The sequence below is a fragment of the Rhynchophorus ferrugineus genome, unplaced genomic scaffold (assembly GCF_030347505.1).
Source record: "Rhynchophorus ferrugineus isolate W39M unplaced genomic scaffold, kcgeb_rfMv2 rfM4, whole genome shotgun sequence".
Classification (NCBI taxonomy): domain Eukaryota; kingdom Metazoa; phylum Arthropoda; class Insecta; order Coleoptera; family Curculionidae; genus Rhynchophorus; species Rhynchophorus ferrugineus.
In genome coordinates, this window is record NW_027472583.1 from 19,227,082 (window position 1) to 19,250,840 (window position 23,759).

General features: G+C 29.1%; 1 protein-coding gene across 3 annotated transcripts in view; it reads left to right on the forward strand.

Moving 5' to 3' along the window:
• hdly (hadley) overlaps positions 1 to 23,759 on the forward strand; it is a 111,337-nt gene that overhangs the window by 22,029 nt on the left and 65,549 nt on the right. The window contains exon 1 of one of the 3 annotated variants that reach the window (XM_076403733.1): positions 11,189 to 11,238. The exons of the other annotated variants lie outside the window; for them this stretch is intronic. The gene's annotated coding sequence lies outside the window, so the exon portion shown is untranslated. Of the gene's footprint in view, positions 1 to 11,188; positions 11,239 to 23,759 lie in introns of those variants that run through there. 3 annotated transcript variants of the gene reach the window in all.

Below are 23,759 nucleotides of genomic sequence, written 5' to 3' on the forward strand. Positions count from 1 at the left end.
TGGTTTCTTTTATTATAATCTCAAAACAAAAGTTCAATAGGCTCCTTCAAAACCTCTAGTTTGGTCTATCGAACTTTTTCCGGTCCAGTCTTATTTTTCGACGCAGTTTACTTAACGAGCCGAGGAGCGAAAGTTCGATACTCTCACTTACCACCATCTATACACGATATTGAACGAAATCTTTTATTTCTTTTACCTTTTGGCTAAAATAGTATCGCTAACTAGAGGGCCCTTTTCCAGATATATAATTTATTTCGTATTTTGTAATAATGTATTTTATTTAAATACGAGTTATAAACTGAATAGTAACAGTAATTAATGAGAATTCTTTTTATAGCTTTAATATGCTTTAGATAGTTCATCGCATATATAGTACAGAAGTCGGCCACGGAGAAAATATCTATATTTCGATATTTATTGGTTTCTTTTATTATAATCTCAAAACAAAAGTTCAATAGGCTCCTTCAAAACCTCTAGTTTGGTCTATCGAACTTTTTGCGCTCCAGTCTTATTTTTCGACGCAGTTTACTTAACGAGCCGAGGAGCGAAAGTTCGATACTCTCACTTACCACTATCTATACACGATATTGAACGAAATCTTTTATTTCTTTTACCTTTTGGCTAAAATAGTATCGCTAACTAGAGGGCCCTTTTCCAGATATATAATTTATTTCGTATTTTGTAATAATGTATTTTATTTAAATACGAGTTATAAACTGAATAGTAACAGTAATTAATGAGAATTCTTTTTATAGCTTTAATATGCTTTAGATAGTTCATCGCATATATAGTACAGAAGTCGTCCACGGAGAAAATATCTATATTTCGATATTTATTGGTTTCTTTTATTATAATCTCAAAACAAAAGTTCAATAGGCTCCTTCAAAACCTCTAGCTTGGTCTATCGAACTTTTTGCGCTCCAGTCTTATTTTTCGACGCAGTTTACTTAACGACCCGAGGAGCGAAAGTTCGATACTCTCACTTACCACCATCTATACACGATATTGAACGAAATCTTTTATTTCTTTTACCTTTTGGCTAAAATAGTATCGCTAACTAGAGGGCCCTTTTCCAGATATATAATTTATTTCGTATTTTGTAATAATGTATTTTATTTAAATACGAGTTATAAACTGAATAGTAACAGTAATTAATGAGAATTCTTTTTATAGCTTTAATATGCTTTAGATAGTTCATCGCATATATAGTACAGAAGTCGGCCACGGAGAAAATATCTATATTTCGATATTTATTGGTTTCTTTTATTATAATCTCAAAACAAAAGTTCAATAGGCTCCTTCAAAACCTCTAGTTTGGTCTATCGAACTTTTTGCGCTCCAGTCTTATTTTTCGACGCAGTTTACTTAACGAGCCGAGGAGCGAAAGTTCGATACTCTCACTTACCACTATCTATACACGATATTGAACGAAATCTTTTATTTCTTTTACCTTTTGGCTAAAATAGTATCGCTAACTAGAGGGCCCTTTTCCAGATATATAATTTATTTCGTATTTTGTAATAATGTATTTTATTTAAATACGAGTTATAAACTGAATAGTAACAGTAATTAATGAGAATTCTTTTTATAGCTTTAATATGCTTTCGATAGTTCATCGCATATATAGTACAGAAGTCGTCCACGGAGAAAATATCTATATTTCGATATTTATTGGTTTCTTTTATTATAATCTCAAAACAAAAGTTCAATAGGCTCCTTCAAAACCTCTAGCTTGGTCTATCGAACTTTTTGCGCTCCAGTCTTATTTTTCGACGCAGTTTACTTAACGACCCGAGGAGCGAAAGTTCGATACTCTCACTTACCACCATCTATACACGATATTGAACGAAATCTTTTATTTCTTTTACCTTTTGGCTAAAATAGTATCGCTAACTAGAGGGCCCTTTTCCAGATATATAATTTATTTCGTATTTTGTAATAATGTATTTTATTTAAATACGAGTTATAAACTGAATAGTAACAGTAATTAATGAGAATTCTTTTTATAGCTTTAATATGCTTTAGATAGTTCATCGCATATATAGTACAGAAGTCGGCCACGGAGAAAATATCTATATTTCGATATTTATTGGTTTCTTTTATTATAATCTCAAAACAAAAGTTCAATAGGCTCCTTCAAAACCTCTAGTTTGGTCTATCGAACTTTTTCCGGTCCAGTCTTATTTTTCGACGCAGTTTACTTAACGAGCCGAGGAGCGAAAGTTCGATACTCTCACTTACCACTATCTATACACGATATTGAACGAAATCTTTTATTTCTTTTACCTTTTGGCTAAAATAGTATCGCTAACTAGAGGACCCTTTTCCAGATATATAATTTATTTCGTATTTTGTAATAATATATTTTATTTAAATACGAGTTATAAACTGAGTAGTAACAGTAATTAATGATAATTGTTTTTATAGTTTTAATATCCTTTCGATAGTCCATCGCAACATATAAAGTATGGATGCAGGCCGGGGAGGAAATATTGATATTTAGATATATCGATATTTTTAAACAATATCGATATTTAATTTGTGCAGGCAAAACTCACTTGATGTCCAAAGGTTCGAAACGCTTCTTCAAAACCTCTATGTTGGTCTATCGAACTTTTTCCGTTCCAATATTATTTTTCGACGCAATTTACTTAGCGATCCGGGGAGCGAAAGTTCGATACTCTCGCTTACAACTATCAATACATGAAAAATATATTCTTTGAGGAAAGTATTGATATATCAGTATTTTTCTGGCAACCCTAATGAATGAAATACTACATCTTAATTTAGTGCTTTATATATTTTAATAGTTAATGATAGTTTCTGTTTCCTTTTTTTAAGCTGTATTCATTGGTATTAACTCTTGTTAAAAAACGTTTTAAAATTGACAATAATTAAAAATGACTTGAACTACAAAAAATAACATAAAGTCGTGGGTGCAACTAAACCTGATATATTCACTGTTAGAAAGATGAAGATGAAAAATTGATTAGTACTTAGGTTAGGTCGACCCGCAAACCTAATTGTATGTTATGTGCTATTGTTTGCTTACAATCTCTATTTAAGCTTGCATCAGCTGGATGCAATCTCTCTCTAGTATTTGCATCAGGGTTCTTATTTATAGTGGCATTGGTGTTTACTAATCGACAAATAACTCTTGGGCAGGAACGAGTGTTGGAAGCTTAGTCAATTTAGTATTGTACTGCGTTGGGTTTGGCTGAGGATATGTCTAGAACTACTGTTGCGTCTTATTTATTAAATACAAGGTTAAAATTTTTATATAACATACATTAACCGTATTATAGAAGGTAAAACTAAAGAGCTAACGCTGTGATTGCTCTTAGAAAATCTTGGGTGTTTGAATGTGTTCTGATCATTTTTCACCTTAAAAATGCATTTATTGAGAATGACAACGTATATATTAATCGAAGTATTCTCCAACATTTTTTGCAGCAATACGTCGTTCAATTTGTTTAGTTGACTATGGCTGATATCTGCAGTAAGAGTAACGATGAACAAATTTTATTTAATAATATAAGTACTGAAACTATTCTTTTATCATATAAGCCTGATATTTTATAGAATTTATTGTTTTTTAATGTATATTTAGCTGAAAATATGTCTAAAAGATAAAAGTTATATTATTACATAAATGAAGTAATAAAAATATGTTGATAAAGTGAAACTAACTACATAATTTGCATAGATGGAGAAAATTAGCCATTTAAAAAATAATAAATATCTATAATAATAAAATAAAAAATATCAAATATATTTCTGATCATATATTGAAAAAATCGTCAAATTAAGTTTTAGTAATATTAAAATATGCTTTTTAAGCTTTATAGAAAACCATGTTTATAACTCTAAATACGAATTTATTTTATGTAGAGAAATTTCAAAACCATCAAACTTAACAGTTGGGTTAGAGCGTTTAACAGTTGTTTACATTGTTACCTGACATCTTCACTTATGATTGATCAAAATATTTGCGTCGACTTGGACAGAACGGTCCACCTATTGTTGCGATAGTCGCGGGTTCGAATCCTGCTGGGACATAGTCGAAAATTTATGTTTTTGATGTATAAATATAATAATCCTTTACAATAATATTTTGAAATAAAAATAATATATAAAATTTTGAAATAACAACCAATGCGATTTTGAAAATTAGGTACTGATGACCTACTTGATAACCATATTCTGGTTATTAAGACCAACTTAAAAATGAACTTTTTCACCGTCATGACCTACAATGTCCAACAAGTTTTTACTTAGGTCCTGTAAGCGAACTCACATATGTGTGTCGATTAAAACAGACGAAAAACGTGCTTGAAAAACGTAAATGCGAAGAAGGCACGTGAAGATTCTACAGCCGGCGTGACCTTAAACTGGTCGCGTATATGACGATGGCATTGATAATTGAATGAATAATTCGATAATAATAGCTTTTAATTCCTGTTTTGGTCTAAATTAAGGTGAATGTCAATGAACAACAGGTGCGATACCATCTTATTTAATATAATAAATTATGTCATCATTTATTTTAGTTTATGTACGTTATGGTTTGAGTTAAGTTTGAGTTTCAGCTGATGTATATGTTCTGATTTCATTCGTTCTGTCACTGATTACTTAATGTGATCTGAATGTCCATGTATTGGTCAATATTAGAACTAAAAACTTGATGCCAATAATCCCTCTTCTTTCATAGGAACGTTTTCTGATTAAATTAAATCTAATTTAAATATTTTACTGACAGTGGAAAATATGGAGGCGTTTATAAAATATTAAGGGTTTAAATTATGTTAAATAATGACAAAGAATAACACCATACAAGAAAGTGTTTGTCAATTCAGTCTCCATTTTTTTATCGAAAATTAATTTTGTTTGTGGATTACCAATCCACCAAAAGCATAAACTACCACGTATTTAGACTCATATTATGCCAGAACTTGTAAGAAGCAACCTAATCCTCTCGAAAACAGTATATAATGTACAAATTGTTTCAACTTAAATGTTGAATTTGGCCAAATTATTTAATTTGTCACTAACGGTCAGTAGCAAATAAGAAAACTATTTTCGGCAGTCCTTGGTGGATTCTATGGGGATCCAACCCACCAATAAGATCGACTACTACCCACTAGAGAGGAAACACCAGTAGAAGCAGTTGATAGAAATCGGTGTTTATATTCAGTTAAAACCAAAATTTGAAAGAAGAGGCTTCAAGAAGAAAGAATCTCTATTCACCAGGATAACGAATCTGTGCACACAGACATGCCCCTCTATTCCCCTAATTTGACACCTTCAGACTTATATCTGTTCCCAAACTCGAATAAATTGTTTCTAGGAAGCACATCGCAAGCAATGGAGAAATTGAGGGGTAGTAGATGTTAATTTTCTCAATCTTTTAGACTCCAAATATTCGAAAGGAATGCTGATGTGGGAGAAATTTTGAACCAAGTAGTTGAAGTTAAGCGAGATTATATATATAGTCTCTTTTATCCAGTAGGGGTTTATCGGGACTGGACCAACAATTTAATGTGGGCTCCGAACCATGGTCCTTGACCTTAAGCTCAGTGACTGGCCAGGGACTAACTTTAGAAATAATCTCAGAAGACATCCGGTTTTACCCAGCCTGGTTACTGGCGTGACTGGGATCATTTTCCTTGTTGGATTTTGCACTCTTGCCTAAGAAAATCAAAAATATTAAACAATCTCAAACATAAATTTACGACCATGCCCCAACAGGATTCGAAGGCGCTACTATTGCAAGAGCAAGTGAGCCATTCTGTCGCCTTTACCACTGCACCACCAAGCCGGCAAATGTAATAACTGTTAAACTATAAATTAACTTTACAAATTTTATGAGTTTCCTATAGATTTTCTGTAAAGGAAGTTGTATCAAGTATACATTTCGCGATACACCAACTACTACCTAATATGAATCTTGGATCGTAAAATTAGTCAGATCTAATTAAGCATTAATCTTAAAGTTCTAAGATAACTTTAACACAAACTGTAATAAATTAGCACCACCAATTTTCATTTTACTTCAAATTATACTGAAAATATTGCTTAGATTAATTAATATCTTGTTATATTATTCAGAAAATGTTAGCAATATAGCAAACAGTATCATAATTGATCAAATGTGTTACTGAACTTCTACATAATAAAAGAAGATCTGCTATGTTTATTTTTTTATATATAAAAGTGATATACCGGCATACACATCAACTTTTTCAATTAAAAATCAATTTAGTAGTCAATATTTTCGGGCAATTTTGTCAGAAAATCGACCTGGCGTCCTTGAATCTGATAAATAACCCGTCTAAGCCTGATAACCTTTCTTGTCTGAGGCAAACTCATTTTTCAGCGTTAAGTTGCTGTGTAATATGTCCATTTAAAGTTTATGTCTTTTTATTAAAATAATGTTTAAAACTTCTCGGAAAAGATGATTAGATCTAGACTATATACATGGAAGGCCCCATTCAATATTTAAATTCATTCATTTGTACCCAATCCCTATTGCTGTGGTTCAATATAGATAAATGGAATAGAAAGAAATGAGAAAGTGCGTTTTTCTAACATGTTTTTCAACATTGGAATGGTATTCATAGTGTGCCCATTCTAGAGAAAAATATATGAGAGACAATTTTTTTCATAACATCTTTATTAGATACGCTTAGTACAATCTTAATTTACAGTTAATTTATTACTACTTTTCCTAGGTACCTGGATTCATTAACAAGCAAGACGAGTGCGAGAAAATACATCAATATGTATTCCTCAATTATAAAATTATAATTATTTATTAATTATTAACTTATAGCTATAGTTTACACTAAATATATACACTTTATATAAGTTCGTATGGTTTTGTTCGCTTCAATCTCCGCGCTGTCCAGCAGTTGTATTGCTTCCACTTAGTATGATTTATGATTAGTATGATTAATCTTCTTTCGTGTCTCAAGGCGAAATCTTGGATAACTTCGCAAATCCATTTGATTTCCAGGTCATCGTGCAGTTCTTCGTTGCTTACATAGCGATAGGCAATGGTAATCAATCGAAGAACCTTGTTTTGATAGCGGTGTATGACTAGTTGATTTGAATTTTTAGTGCAACCCCATATTTGCACCCCATATTTGCACCCCATAGGTCCAAATTGGCCTTATGATTGTATTATAGATCAACCTCTTTGATTTTAGATCAAGTTGAGAGTATCTTCCCACTAACCAGTATAATTGTTTTATTTTCGTTCTAATGTGTTTTGCTTTCTGTCTAACGTGATGTTGAGAAACAATCATGTCTAGATCTTAATGCTTTGCCTAAACACATAAATCTGTTATATGTTTCCCTGAAGTATTATTATTTTATTTCTTGCTGGTCATAGCAACAGTTTTGTAGTTCCTACTTGAAATATCATACAAATTGAAATTTTTTTCATGAGAATTTTCAGTCCCATTTATCCTTAAGTTTGCATTCTTGTATCCACGACAGATTATTCATATTAATAGAATTTCATATTAAATGATTGAAATTATAAAGCCAAGAGAACAGTTTTTGAGTTTCCAACATCACGCAAGTTATTTTGGGATTGATATTTTATTTCTTAATTTGTTATTTCCATTACAATTTTCTTGTAGAAAAATAATAAATAGAAAACAATGCAAATTTTAGAATATAGCGTAAATTCTATATGTTTCTACAGATATGGATAATAAAAAGAAATTATTTTGCTAAGAAGACGTTTCGGTATTTAAATCTTGATAATGCTGAAATATATTTTAAAATAATTGCATAACAGCTTTTAGAATATATATATAATGTATAGTTCAGCTTGATTGACGGATTTTTTTATAATTTTTGTTCAATCCTGAATGTAATTCCATCCCTATAATGTATCCGATATGTATGTATGTAAAAATAATTATTTTTGTTCATGGCGTCCGCCTAACATATTCATATGACAAACTTTATTCATTTACGTTTCATTCGGTTACTCATACGTTAATTCGAAATGACATAAAGTACGTATAGAGTTTGCCAAAATATTCGGTGAAAATAGTCTATGCGTTGAATCTAATTGTCGTTATACTTTCTCCATTTCCACTAATTGGTAAATCCAATGGATTGGATATGGCTCACCTCAAACATATTTTGGACGTAAATGCATCACTAAAATCACCATAACTGAGTAAATTATTAGGAATTTCAAATTAACACTCAAGTGTATAACTTGAAAAGCTTTATTTTCAACATTATATACTGAAATACCTCCTTAACATCTAATTACAATACAATCTTAAACCGTAACACCTCTTATGATATATGCATTTTTATAAAACTAATATTTTATATAAAATTAATATTTTTTACTTACAAAACAAAAGCTATGATGATTTTTATAAATCAAAAGTGATATATCTTGAGGTAATTGATTGTAATTGTACAGCAATTTATTCTCTTTTGTGGTACATGGATTCTAGAATGTAATTAATACAACGGTATTCGAGACATCACTACAACTTAACTGGTCAAACGAAACCCGTCATTATAGTTCGTACAGTGAACGTAATAATTGTCGGTCAACCTTTCGAATATAATTCGTATTGTTAGTAAATTCAATTAATTAGCCAAATATTTAATAAGGCTTTTAATGTTAAACAGTTATTTCTCTTTTTCTTTTTTCTATTCTTTATCAATCTTACGTTTATATTTTAAAAGTTTATGTTCGTATATTTGTCTAGGTGTTATTGAGTAATTTTAAAAATAAAAGAATAATATTTCAATTTGAAAAGTTATCATTTACGTATGCAATATTACACGACCATATTGCTAAAGACGTGTTGATTCATAGCATCAATCTTAAAAGAGCAACTTTGACCATGATTTACAACAATCAGATATCGAAAAGTTCGGTATCAGTTTAGTTCAAAATTTACTTTTGTTGGCTTTATCCGGGCTCGTCCGGGAAGACTCATACAGTCGCGTTCTGATTTGTATATATCCATTATTTTCCACCAATGTAGATCTTTTGATGCACCTCGAACGTACTTATTTAATATACATCAATAGATACGAGTTATTTATTGAGTATTTGTTAGATTATAAGGGATCCAACCCCACCAAATCCTTTTTATTGCCAAATTATTATGTAGTATCTTACAGACGATGATTGTACGTCAATTATAGTACAACCGTTTTAGATTTGAGTTCATGAATGCACTGGTAAGCGACGACGAAAGTTAAGAACAATAATAGCAGTCATTTCAACAGTACACATTTCGCACAAATTAGAAAATGTTAGCCTGGAGAAGGCTATATTCAATGAAAACGCCATATATACATATTTTTTAATATATGTTCCCCGATTTCTCTGTCAATTGTCGGTCGATTTTCAAAATTATCTTTTTATTCAAGATAGTTCACTTCCGAGGTGAAGCCGTTTTAAGCAAACCACAATCTGTTAATTGTAATTGTAATTTGTGTATCATTTTATTGCTGAGCTGATGTGACGGAAAATCGGAAGGACAAAAGCCATTTAGTTTGCTTTTTAAGCACTGACTATGGTGTATAACATCTCATAGAAATATTGTAGAAAGTGCTTCTATGTTATAATGGTTAAAGCGTTTAGCTTCCAAACGGAGTCCAAACAATACAAAAATAATATAATTTTGCGACATATACAAAAAATTAAATTACCAACAAAATATATGTAAATTAGTATAACTGTTTCGGTTCGGTACCGACATCAAAGTAGACAGTTGGTAGTAGTTAAAATAATACTCTAAATAGAGAAATAGGTTTATGTAGGTATTAAGCTAAATGGCGTGTGTATAGTAGAATATAAAATACGTGTAGTAGATAGGTCAAATAAGGTTTTTGTTTATTTTTATTTAGTTATTACAATGATTATTATGTCCATATATTATTTTAAAATGTTTTCTTTTGTGTGCTTTTCATACTAATTCAAATTTCATACCTATTACAATGAACTGGGATATAACGCTGAGTAAAAAGCTATCGTATTTTCCTAATTTTTCTGGTTTCGATTTTATGCAACTCAGCATACATACTTATTTAGATACAGACAGATAAATAATCAGCCCTAATCGCCAAAAATACAGCACGTACTGTTTATGCTTCCGTATTTTATTTTACATCTAGCTCTACATCTAAGAATTATTTTTTCTGAATGCCCAATTCCTTCAACGTAATGTTCTTCATTATGACCGAGAAAATTTTCCCTGAATCTGTGTTTTTCCTGACGGATATATTTATTATAGATCTAAAGTAATTAAATGCTTCATCTTAATAGCATACTGGAGATCTGCTATATCACGCTAGCATTTTTCTTGTTAATATTTATAAAAGAATAATTATGTTTCCTAACAACCCACGTAGCTACTTGCATTAGGTATTATATATAAATATTACTATATATAGATTCATTCGAAATTTCCACTATTTATGAATATATTTGGTACCACGAAAATGTTTAACCGTTTCCTTGAAGATGGATCCAATATGTTGTATATATATGAACAATATATCTTTTTGTGAGAAGAAATAGCTGGTTCTAGAATGCTAGAACAAAGGTTTATACAGAGTTTTCCCCTATTATCTCTTATTTTGATGCTTCAACCGTTCTGACCTTATATAGTGTTAGACTACTATTTTTCAAATCGCTTTATATACTTTGGATATATGTCTTTTTTTGAATGCTGACGAATTTGCCCACTTTTATTTAAAAAATGTTTTCAAACTATTTAAATCGGCGTCTCTATATTTGTTCCCCAACTTTGTATCGATTGTCGCATCTTAACGAATAACATAATTTTTAGTACTATTTTAAATACAGATGTAAGACTAAAAGTGCCAAAAATTCGGAACTATATAGAATAATGGGCAATGATAAAGAACTACAAAAATATTGTTTTATATTGATAATATAGTACAGATAGATTTTTATAATTTAGAATTAGATTTAGGAAAACATTTATTTTTAAATTACAAAAGTCATTACTGAGAATTTAGTAGAAAGAAATGGACACAATTTTAAAGCTCGCGTATTAAATCAAACGCCAATCAGAGATGTTACGAAAGATTGACGTCACTTAACGTTTTCTAACCATCATTTGCGCATTCCATCATTAGTATATGTCCGAACTTGGCGCCCTTAGATTTGTTATCGTTTTGTGTCTGTAGTTCATATCTAAATATTAAAACTATTAAGTAAGTATTGTCTATATTAAATAATTAAGTCACCATGTATGTTTTAATACATATGAACAAAAAGTATTACTACAATTTGGATTTGTCTTACATCTTTGCAAACACATATTTTAAATAATTGTAACAGGTAATTCAATAAAATTAAGTACAAAATACTATCAGTAAACACATGCCAAGAAAATTAACAAGTGCAGGTTCATACTGTCCAATGAGCACCCAATGCTAACGTGATTACCAGTTGGATATTGTGAAAATAGATTTATTGAGATCAATTTTCCTATAATTGCTAAAATGTATCAAAAAATTATAAATGGCAAACCTACTGAAAAATGTGATCAGCAGAAAGAAGAAGTGTAACTGATACTGTACCAAAATTCCTTCTAATTAATCAAAACATAGAGTAAAGAAAATACATAATTTGTATAATAACTTTAAAGTTTATATTAATAATGGCTTTGTAAATTTATAAGGCCACAAACCATTATGATACTTTATCCAGAATTTTTATGTATGTAATTTTATTTGTATGTATTTTTAAACATGGTTTAATATATTAGATTATTTGAGTGTGATTAATTATATTCTAAACAAATAAAAGTGATTATTTAAATTCTAAACATGAATGTTTAAAGTATGTCTCTACTTATGTTCTTTTACTTTATTTGGCTTTAGTAGCAACACTTTAAAGTCATACACTATCTATACATAACTATTGTTCGAACTGTTTAAAACTTCTGTCTGTCATAACATATATATAATACTTGCTGCAAATATACTATACCGCATATATTGAAACTAAACTCATCACATTTTATTGTATATAACTTACCATATTATTTGGTAATTAAAACAAGAATAAAATTATTGAGGACTTGAAACTTAAACTCAAATCTTATCGACAGTTTTATTTAACTGTATAGTGTTTTTATAAGGCACATTAATTATTAGAAAGGTAGTAAAAACAGTAAATATTTGCATCAAAATAGTCTTCACAGAACTAAGGTAGCGATGTTGAAGCTAAACCTACTGGTTCCAGCCTTGCAAGATTCATCTACATTAGATTTCATAATTATAACACAAAATTATTAAAAACGTGTTTATAATAAAAGTCTTATTACGTTATCATACAATGGCCGAAAGTGATAAAAACAACTACGTTACAGATTTGGAGCGTTGTGGCGCGTATTTAAAAGTACTTGTTATTTGAAATGTCTATTTTTCTTTCAAATACTTTTTGCAACATATATATATATATATATTAGATATTTTATATTTTATATTTTATGTAATTTATTTAAAAACTTATTTCAAATTAGTCATTCTCATTAAAAGGTCTAATATTCATGCTTCAAATCATTGTCGTTTCAAATATTTAACTTAGTAAAAGAAATGAATGAAACTTGCAAAATATCAGGTGTTTAAATAATAAGATATATTATAATAACAATATGTACAAAATCTGAAATAAATCAAGAAAATGGAACCCAGTTGAAGAAAGCTGTTTTGATAAAACGTGTTTAAAGGTTAAGTAGCCAGGTAGTCGGACGCAAATACGTCACTAAAATCACCATAACTGTATAAATTATTGTGAATTTAAAATATTCACTCAAGTGTATAATTTAAAAGTTTATAAGTTAATATTAACCAATACACATTGTTTTTTTTCAATGTTATATATCAGAATACCTCATTTAACACTTAATTACAATAAAATCTTAAACCTTAAAACCTTTTATGATATATGCATTTTTATAAAAACATATCCGTTTAAAATGTTTTACCTGCAAAACAAAAGCTATGATGATTTTATAAATAAAATGTGATACATCCGAAGGTAAGTGATTGTAATTGTACAACAATGTATTCTCTTTTGTGGCACATGGATTCTACAATGTAATTAATACAACGGTATTATATTCGAGACATCAATACAATTTAACTGATCAAAGAAAACCCGTTGTAATTTGTACAGTGCAGGTAATAATTGTCGGTCAACCTTTCAAATATAATTGGGATTGTTAGTGAAGTTAATTAGCCAAATATTTAACAATACGTTTAATGTTAACTATATTTTTTCTTTTTCATTTTTCTATTATCAATATTAAGTTGATATTTTAGAGCTATCTGTTTGTATAATTGCCAGGACGTTATTAAATAACTATAAGAATAAAGGAATAATGTTCAAATATTTTACTACATACTGGCGAGTGACCAATCCAGAATTCATTTCAAGACATCCGGTCTTACCCAGCCTGGTTACTGGTATGACTGGCATGATATTCCTTGTCAGATTTTGCACTTTTGTTTAATGGACATTCACAAAAATAAATTTAAAACTATATTCCAGCAGGATTTAAACCCAACGCGATTACAACAGCAGCAGGCGCCTTTACTACTGCGTCAACCATCCCGGAATTCATATTTTTAAAATGCGCCTCTTATTTTTGAACAAATAATTTGAAAATTAAATTAACATAGTAAAAATCTCAAGTCACTCAAAAAATCTTAATTGTATATACATTTTCAACTAGGTAATAACTTATTTTTTCATTACATTAACAGTGACAAATCAGATGATCTAACATTCTGATAATGACAAACAAAACGCCAAATTTACGACCCAACAACAACAACAATTTATCTGATTGATCATCTGCCGGTGACAACTTTCTCTATTTAGAAAAACTAAACGCCACTCATCGATGCCCAGAAAATTGTGTCACACGAAAGAAGCAGCGTTCCCAATACTGTGTTTACTTAACTATGATGATATCAAAAGCTGTGTTTGTTTCCGTTCAATTTTTTTCGGCGATTTTTACCGTTAAATTATTCAGAGAATTATTGAAATAACATTAATTCTTGTAAATTCCCATCGTCTAAGGTACAAACATAATTTGTATCGAAATGGACTTTATTAATTGAGCATAATGAAATACTTTACTATATATAGCATATTTAGATTATTTTCGAGTAATTTGGTGTAGTTAAAGTAGTTTTTGTTTATTTGTAGTTAGTTATTACCACGATTATTATGTACATGCTTTATTTTAAAGCGTTATGTTTTTTTAAAAATCTATAATAAGCAAATTTAGCTTATTTTTTATTTTTTAGTGACTTCCTTTGAAGTCAGTTCACTTTTTTTAAATATGTTTTTGCATTGTCATTCGCAATCCGTCCATTGTTGGCTCGTCATCAGGAAGTCATAGTCTCATCTTCAATGCGCGTAAGATTATGTTTAAAATCATCTTTCTACTATTTTGACTGAAGATATAGAACCGCATAAACAGAAACAATTTTTTAGGTTATTAAAAATACTCACTTACAAAATAAATTAATTGGCGTAAATATTCGATAGCACCATTAATAAGTATACATTTCCAGAAAAATAAAACGATCTTAATAAAAAATATAATGAATGTTTTAAAAAATTATGGGTCAAATACATTTCGGCCAAAATATCGAAATATTGGGAAAAAAATCGATTTTTACAGAATGATATTGAAATTGACTTGAGTTTTTATTATTTTTCACTGAAACAATATTATTCATAAACATCTGAAAATATATATAATTAAATATATAATTATATAATTATATATAATATATATAATTTAATATAAAAATATGTATAATTAACAATAAGTATATAAAATGTGATTAGTTGTTTTGAAAACATGCATGGTATTTTTTTTTCTTTTTAAACGTAATCAAGCTACGGTAGCTTAAACTTCTATAAGAAAAAAGAACCCCGACCATCCATTGCAAAAGTTATACCACAAGTTTCTTGTGGTCAAATGAAAATATCATTTTATGACCTATTAAAACCTGATAAAAGTTTTACAGCCGATCGTTATAAACATTTCAAAATATATTTATTGTTATTGTTGTATATGTTCAAAATCTGATCTAAACAAATCAAAAGTAATATAATAATTTGGGTTCGGCACTTACTCCAAAGTGATCAGTTGGTAGTAGTTAAAATAATATTGTAAATAGATAAATTGTATAAGGTTTTTTAAGTTTGATTATTTTTTAGTTTTTAGTGAGATCCTTATTTATTTTTAACCCACTTCAAAAAACGAGGAGGTTCTATGTTCTGTATATTATTTTATATATGTTCGCCGATTTCTTCGTCAATATTTTCAAAAAAAGTTTTATTCGAAAGAGTGAATTTCCGAGATGATCCCATTGGAACCAAATCGAGATATGCTAGGGGGAAGGGGAGAAATCGAGGGAAGCGCTCAAATTTCAAAGGTACATACAAAGTTTTCACATATTTTTTATTTAAAATAATCAGATATTTGGGTATAATATTACAGCTGATGTGACGGAAAATCGGAAGTCGTTCAGTGATGGATGGTGTAATTACAATATGGTGTAATGCTAAGAGCGTTTAGCTTCGAAACGGAGGTCAAGGGTTCGATAACTTATCGCTGTTTAGTTAGAACATTTATCAAATCACTTAGGCTAGATAGCGGACCCCGTGGCCTGAAGCGCTCCACTTTTTCAATCATTGTTTCTTCACTCTTATTATTCTTACCTTTACTTGGCCTACTCATCGCAATATTAAATAAAATAAGTGCTTAATTCTTTGAGTAAATATTTAACACTAAAAAGAGAAAAAAGCCTTATTTAACTACACCATCTACTAAACGTATTTTATATTCTAATATATACACACAATTTAGCTTAATACCTACCTAAACCTATTTATCTATTTACAATACTATTTTAAGTACTACCAAGTGATCACCAAGTCGGTACCGAGCCTACAAAATTCAAAAATAATATAATTTTGTGACATGTACAATTACATTACCAGCAAAACAAATCTAAATTAATATTACCGCTTGGGTTCGGCTAGGTTAAATAAGGCTTTTGTTTATTTTTATATAGTTATTACCATGATTATTAGGTACAATTTTATTTTAAAATGTTTCTTTTTGTGTTAAAAATCTAAGTTTGATTATTTTTTAAATTTTAATGAGTTCCCTATTTATTTTTCGAATTCGGTTCAATTTTTTTGTTAAAAATATTTTTTGTGCATTGTCATTCGTAATCCGTCAACTGTTGGCTCGATATCAGGATGTCATCGCCTCATCTTTAACATGTGTAATGTTTAATCGACAAACATGTTTAAAAAGAGATTTCTACTATTTTGATTGAAGATTTAGAACAGCACCTTACAAAAATGAAAATCTTATTACTTATACTGAAACAATTTTTCAGGTTATAAAAATACTCACTTGCAAAAAAATTAATTGCCGTGTAAGTATTCGATAGCACCATTAATAATATATTAGTACCCATTTCTAGAAAAATAACACGACTTACCTAACAGTGACATGTCTTTGATAGTGACGAATTTTATTCAAGCTATTATAACCAAATAAGTAAATAATAAGACGTCTTTAACTGCCACATAATGTTGGAGTATTGATGTTAAGACAGAATCCGACATGGCTCACTAAGCTAGATGCTTAATGCCAATTAGTTTGTGGAAAAAAAACTGATGGAGTAGTTACCATATCTAGCCTAAAATACGTAGACCCATCCATTATCATATTAACGTCATTTCATTAAACACACGTGTGCTGAGTATTAACGTTTTCTTTCAAGGTCTTAGTGACCGTTTTTATTTCGACTCCAACCGATTGAATTATTGCTAATGGTAAATCGTAAAGGATGAGGTTACGCAGTGCACGATTTTCGTGAAATCTCCGTTCGTATTACAATTTAAATTGAATGGGGTTCGACTTTGTCGTCATCCTTTTAGCGCAATCCACCGTGTTTAGATCTTCTTCTAAAAATATCTTGATACGTAATATGAAGGAAATTATTCCAGTGCCGGAACTTCGAAAAATGCGACTTTTACATAGGAAACGATCGGCTATTTAATCGAGGAGATAGTTACTTTCGTTTATTTTTCCAAGATTCCGCTCGTTCCAATTTCCTTAACTTTGTTTCATTCGATTCCCTTCCCGGAATAACCATTTCGCCGATTTCAATTATGTTTTCTGCGTTTACATGATCCCTGGTAAAGCATGTTCGATATATTTGATATAGAATATTATTTTGATAATATATCTCTAGTAATATAATTATTGTTTATATTGTATAATTACTTCTTATTATGACTGAGAATTAAAAAGTATTAAACGAAATTTGGCAAATTTTCCCAAATATATTTGCCAAATATAATATTCCCACAATTCTAGATAATCTGCACGGCTATTTTAGAATTAGGTTTGTGTATATGGTGCACGTTATAAAATATGAAAGGGATTAGAAAATAAAAACGATTAACTGACCAAAAGAGAACTATTTCATTTAACGGAAAAAGAAGACAAAAAGATACAAAACGACACTGATAGTAAAAATTGGCGGAAAAGATGTCCGTGTCTATTAATACCATTCTTAGAAGATGGCCCCTCAGATCACAGTGCAGTCCGTAGCCAGTGCAGTACTAGTCATATAATATAACACTTCACCCCTAAAGCAAAGACCACGGCGATGGACCATCTGAACAGATTATAGTTTTTGTAAAATGATGTTTTTGTTTTCCTTTGAAGATCTGAAATGACACTGTTTCTATTCATTTTTCTATGGTATCCCTCTGTGGAATGGTTTCCCAGTTTTGATGACTCCAGGTTTCAATAGTGTACGGCTAAGATACTGAGATACTACAGTCCGCCTTTGGTGGCTGTTCACCCCACACTCTAAGCTTCTGTTGAAATTTTAAAATAAACTAATTCACAGCAACTTCAATTCCCCTTTGGTGGCCTTACACTTTAAACTGTGATGCATGTGCCGGGAATCCAAAGAATAGGGTGTTTTTTGATCTCAATTTTCACTCAAATCATACACACCTTATTAAAAAATTGCAGAAAATTGGTATTAAAGTCGATAGAAACATATAATGAACAAACCCGATCTAAACTTATTTCAATCAAATTTAAAACTATAAAAATACATTAAATGCGATTAGTTGTTTTGAAGACAAGCATGGAATTTGTTTGTTCATCTTAAATGTAATCAATTTACTGTAGCTTAACCTTCCATAAGGAAAAATAACTACGACCAACTATTGCAAAAGTTATGGTATATTGCGCGTCTCTTGTGGTGAGATGAAAACATCATTTTATGAGCTATTAAAATCTGGTAAAAATATTAAAACCGAACGTTATAAACATTTGTTCATATACAGTTAATTGTTGTTATTGTATTATCAAAAATACGATAACAAAAAAATTTGTAATATTTGTTTTTTTTTAGTAATAACCTTTTAATTTTTTTACTTTTCATAAAAATTAATTGACAAATGTGATACAATATATTTAGTAGGTAATTTAATGAGCACATACATAATCATATTTCATTTAAAAAATGCAATCCTTTTCAGTATTTTATGAATATACTAACTCATACCTTAAATGTGTTGATACTCTATAAAAATTAAAGTACATTTTCTGGAAAAAAGCATCTATTTCTCAGCAAAGCATTGCATGTAGTCCTAGGTCTAGATATCTGATTTTATTTCAAGAAACTTAGATAGGACAAAAATAACTATGCTACTTTAAGTTTCTAGGGTATTTTTTCTGGGTGTGTTATCCTTAACGGTTAAATCTATGACATATATTTTATCTTAAACAGTTTTTTTTTGTGAGGAGTAATAAATAATTTAAATGTAGATATAAAAAATATAGAGCGTTCATATAATTATGAATATTATTATATTAGTTATTATTATATTAATTATTATTATATTAATTATTATTATATTAATTATTATTATATTAGTTATTATTATATTAATTATTACTATATTAATTATTATTAAATAATTATGAATACCACAATCATTATTTAACTTTACTAGATTTCAACAGCTTTTTACCATTGTAGCCATCAAAATTATATTCTTGTAGCCATACGCAGCCCAATTATTAATAACATATATTGCCAGTACTGCATTCGAAGGAATTAAATGTCCATTTTGAAAATATTAACGCACTAACAACGAGAATATAATATATTACTGTTCATTTTCTTGAAAACTAAATAGAACTTTAGAAGAAATCTAAGTAATATCTTGGTATTTTGATATAAGAAGGAAAAATCACAATAACTGAAATATAAAACCATATTCCTCTGCCACTCGCAAAATCTTTGAAATTCTAAGGCTCTCAATACGACATTGTCGTATCTAGCCTTACAAACATATTACCAAGTTAATTATATTCAAATATTCGGCGTAAATACGAGTACCACCAAAAACTTACATAAATATCATATAAACAATAATACAACAATAAAATAAATATAATTATAAAAGAGGGAACTAGACTGGCTTAACAAGTCTAAATATATAAACAATAGTAGTACCAGAAAAAATATCTTGGACGTTGGAGTTGGATCAATAAACTAGAAACCTTCGTGTTTTTTCTTTTAATCGGTGCCTTCAGAATTAAACGAGATAAACCCTAGCTGCTGTTAAATATTTAGAAATTATTTCTAAAAATGCGAAACTTTATATAAATTTTTTTATTAGCAATTATTATAACATCAATTATATCTTATTACTTAATAAAGCTGTTTTTTTAACCCAAACAATACATTTTTTAAAATGGTAATAAGGAAGTTGAATTTTAAAATTCTTTAGACATAATTAATTACTTAAGATTTATATCTCCTTGAGAAACAAAAGCTGTTAAAAAAATCGGATCATCGCTAAGATGTTTTGAAAAGGAACAAAAGTTTGTTTTTTTTTAACGAATGTTGTGAAATAAGAAATGTATTACAGCTAATATGTTATATATTAAAACGTATGTACTATGATAGTTATTCTATAATTAAATTATATTTTAATTAATAGTATTATTAAATATATAATTAATATTATGTGAAAAATTACCTTCACACTAATAACCTCATAGTTTGACTATTTAATTTAATGAAAATTATTATGAAGCATTAGAAATATTTTATGTTTCGTTACTAAAACAACAGTAGCATATATATTGATTGAAATTCTTGAAAGAGATGTATAAAATGTCGACCGGTTAATTCATATATCTTAAATTTTATGTAAAACTTTTCTCTATTTTAAAATGGGTTTGATGAAATGATTCATATGTTACAAAAATATTTAAATTCCAATAAAGCAACTTTATTACTAATCAAAGCAAATATTCTATATAGTAAAATTTCCCCGAGTGTCAATAACAACTTTTATAACATAGGAAACGAACGTATGACAGCACAAATCCTACAAAGCTTAATAACCATTCTCGTAAACAGACAGCTTCCGCGGAAATTCCAAAACCGACATTTCAAAGGTTTCATCGTGATTTTACAGACACATCTTTCAAATAAGAAAAAAAAACACACACGGTATGTTTTTGATCAAAACTTTTTGCTATAAAGCGTCATTACATACTTTTATTTCTATTCATGACTGACTGCAAAAATATTTTATGTTCTACCTTGTGCAATTAAAAGTTACTAACTAACTAACAATACCATTACATACATTTAAAAAACTTAATATAATATTTATTTGTTAGGAAATAATCGACCTGTGATATGATGTATGTTATATTTCTAAAATCTTACCTCATATTCACCTTTAAAAAATAAATTTGTACATTATACATCACTCATTGAACCTTCGTTAAGATGTAATGTACACAGATAGGCAACATAGTAGAAGTGCTTTACCTTCTGATATTTAGTTACATCAATAACACTTAATTAACTGAGTCTTCTGATGTTATTACAGTGTCAGCAATAGTAAACAACTATACAATAGACCATACACATTATATCGACCAAATATCAGTCTTATAAGCTTTCTGGCTTTGCATAGATACTAATGTATATAAAAAAACTCATAGCTTAACCTCAAGCACCTTAAAATAACGCTCTGAAAATAATTTTCAACAAGAACAAGAACTAAATCAAGAACAAAACATCTATAATATAGTTGCTCTTTAATAATCGAAATAGCAACGACGAAAGACTTGATAATCAGCCAAAATTAGTATAATTTCTTGTGAAACAATAGTCACTATGACATTTTAAGAGCAAGAACCTTAAATTAGATAGTGTTAGTAACCATAAAATCCACAATCGACCTATTCATCGATATATAATTAAAAAGTCTAAGAAATTAACGTAATGGCAAGGTATTTGCAATAAATGTGCTTAGGGTTTTTATTTTAAACAAAGCTATAATAAAATTTAACAAATATTTTAATAATATAATATATTTCAATTTTTTAAACTCTTAGCTCCAACCAAAACTTCTTGTTACCGTTTTGACATTATCAGAGATTTATGGAACTTGGAACAAAGTTTATCCTCTGTCATCATTTCTAATTTTCTCATTTAATATTATTGTTATTCCTGCTAAACCTTGATAATTCATATTTGTAATGGTTTACATTTAAACTATTTGTTTGGAAGTGAAAACATTATGAAACATTGAAATGATAACTGACGACGATGAAAAAGATTATTATCAAATATTTCATCAAGAAAATTAAAATACAAATATAATTTATTTATATAAATAACTCATCCAATAATAGTCAATACACGTTATTAAAAATGATTATGTCTCAAAATTATTTATCAGTTGATTTTCAAACCAAAGCAACATCATATCTGGTTTATTTCTCCATGGTAGTCACCCTCTGACTACAGCATAGAGAATGATATATTTATATCTAAAAAATCTATTGAAATGAAACTTTAAAAAAAAAACTTTTTTGTTGGCGTCTTGCAGTGAGTAACCGAATACTCCATCTTGGAATATCCATATTTCGTCTAGATATACAAATTTAAATAATGAATATTCTTTAATTTTATTATATGTCATTAAACACTGTATTATTTAAAACCAATGTATGGAAGTTCCATTAGCCCTTTTTTTACAAAGTTTATCAAAAAAGTATTATCTATTATACCAGCTCAAAGTATTACCTATTATGTCAGACAAAGGTATCTTACTATTTATCATTTACAATTTAATTTTTTGCCCTCGAAGACTAGCGTTCTAAAATGCTGCTATATTAATTTACAATATATAGTTATCCACAAGCAAACTACAAAAAAAAACATAAGACCACATATATTACCATCCATATAAGCATAAATTCGGCGCATTGATAAAAACAAGTCGAATGAACTAGTAGAACCGAAAATAGTACCTAAAAATAAACGACTGAAACAGTCGATAGTAAATAGTAATAAAATCAGTCGGGCCGAAAATAGCGACTGAAAACAATCGACTGAAAACAGTCGAACCAAAAATAGAGACTGAAACAGTCGATAGTAAAAAGTAGTCAATTACTAAACAGTCGATAGTCGATTTCAGTCGATTGTTCCCAACACTAAAAATAATCATAACTAAACAACATCCATTATTAATAATGTCCGAATCATTTCCATCAAACCACAGCGACCACATTTGTCAATGCAAGAATGAAAATTATATACCATATTTTGCGTTCTATAACGCTTGTTGCTGCGTAATCACATAAAACTAACTGTTCATTATAAAAGTAAATATTTTGTGAGATAAATGAAAACCCACAATATTAATAGCTACAAAGATTCATTGACACTGCCGACAAAAAAAAGCAAATCTGGTTTCGATGTAACAATCACACATATTAGGAAACCGCAAAAATTATAAGAAACGTTCTTTAGATCCTGAAAAAAAATAGTAATGATGACTTCTGATAATTGAGTTAAATTTATTATTAATTTATTTAAAATAGAATATGATATTAAAATTATTTTATATAATTAAATGATTATAATGTTCTTTTTTCAGAACTTAACTAAAAGTTGCCATATTTTAAATTATTTATAATTAAAATTACCTCAACACCCTTGTGTTAATTTGTGAATGTGTCCTAGGTAATATAAGACTTTGGTATATATGACAAGCTGTGCTTTAGGTATTCTGACTCTGTGAGTTTAGCTTTTATAACGAGAAATAAAGGACAAAGATGCGAAACCTGAAGATGGCAGATGAGCTTCAGCCCAAACGTCATAAAAAACTACCCGTTCTTCGATTAGGCAAACGTGGGTGGAAGGCCAAAATACTATTTCAAAATGTAGCACTCGCGGAAGCATCACAAACAACGTATAGATCTTTATGTATATGATTCTTCTGTATGTGGCAATGTTACTGAACTTCTCTTAAACGGTTGAACCGATTTTGATGAAATGTTTTGTGCGTATTTATGAGAATTCGAGAATGGTTTAGATTTACCGGTAGGTGGCGCTGTGATAGGGTTCCCGGATTATCTTTTAAACATCTTTTGATTACAAAACATTTCACTAACATTTCACGTTTTTTGGGTTTTTGTAATTTTTAATCAAATTATTGTTCAACCTTTAGTTACGAAATTCCTCAATTCTTTATACAGCCAAATGAATCTACGTTGAAAAATAAAGAATCCATTCAATATCTGTGATGTGAAGTGCTATCCAACCAGACCATCCAC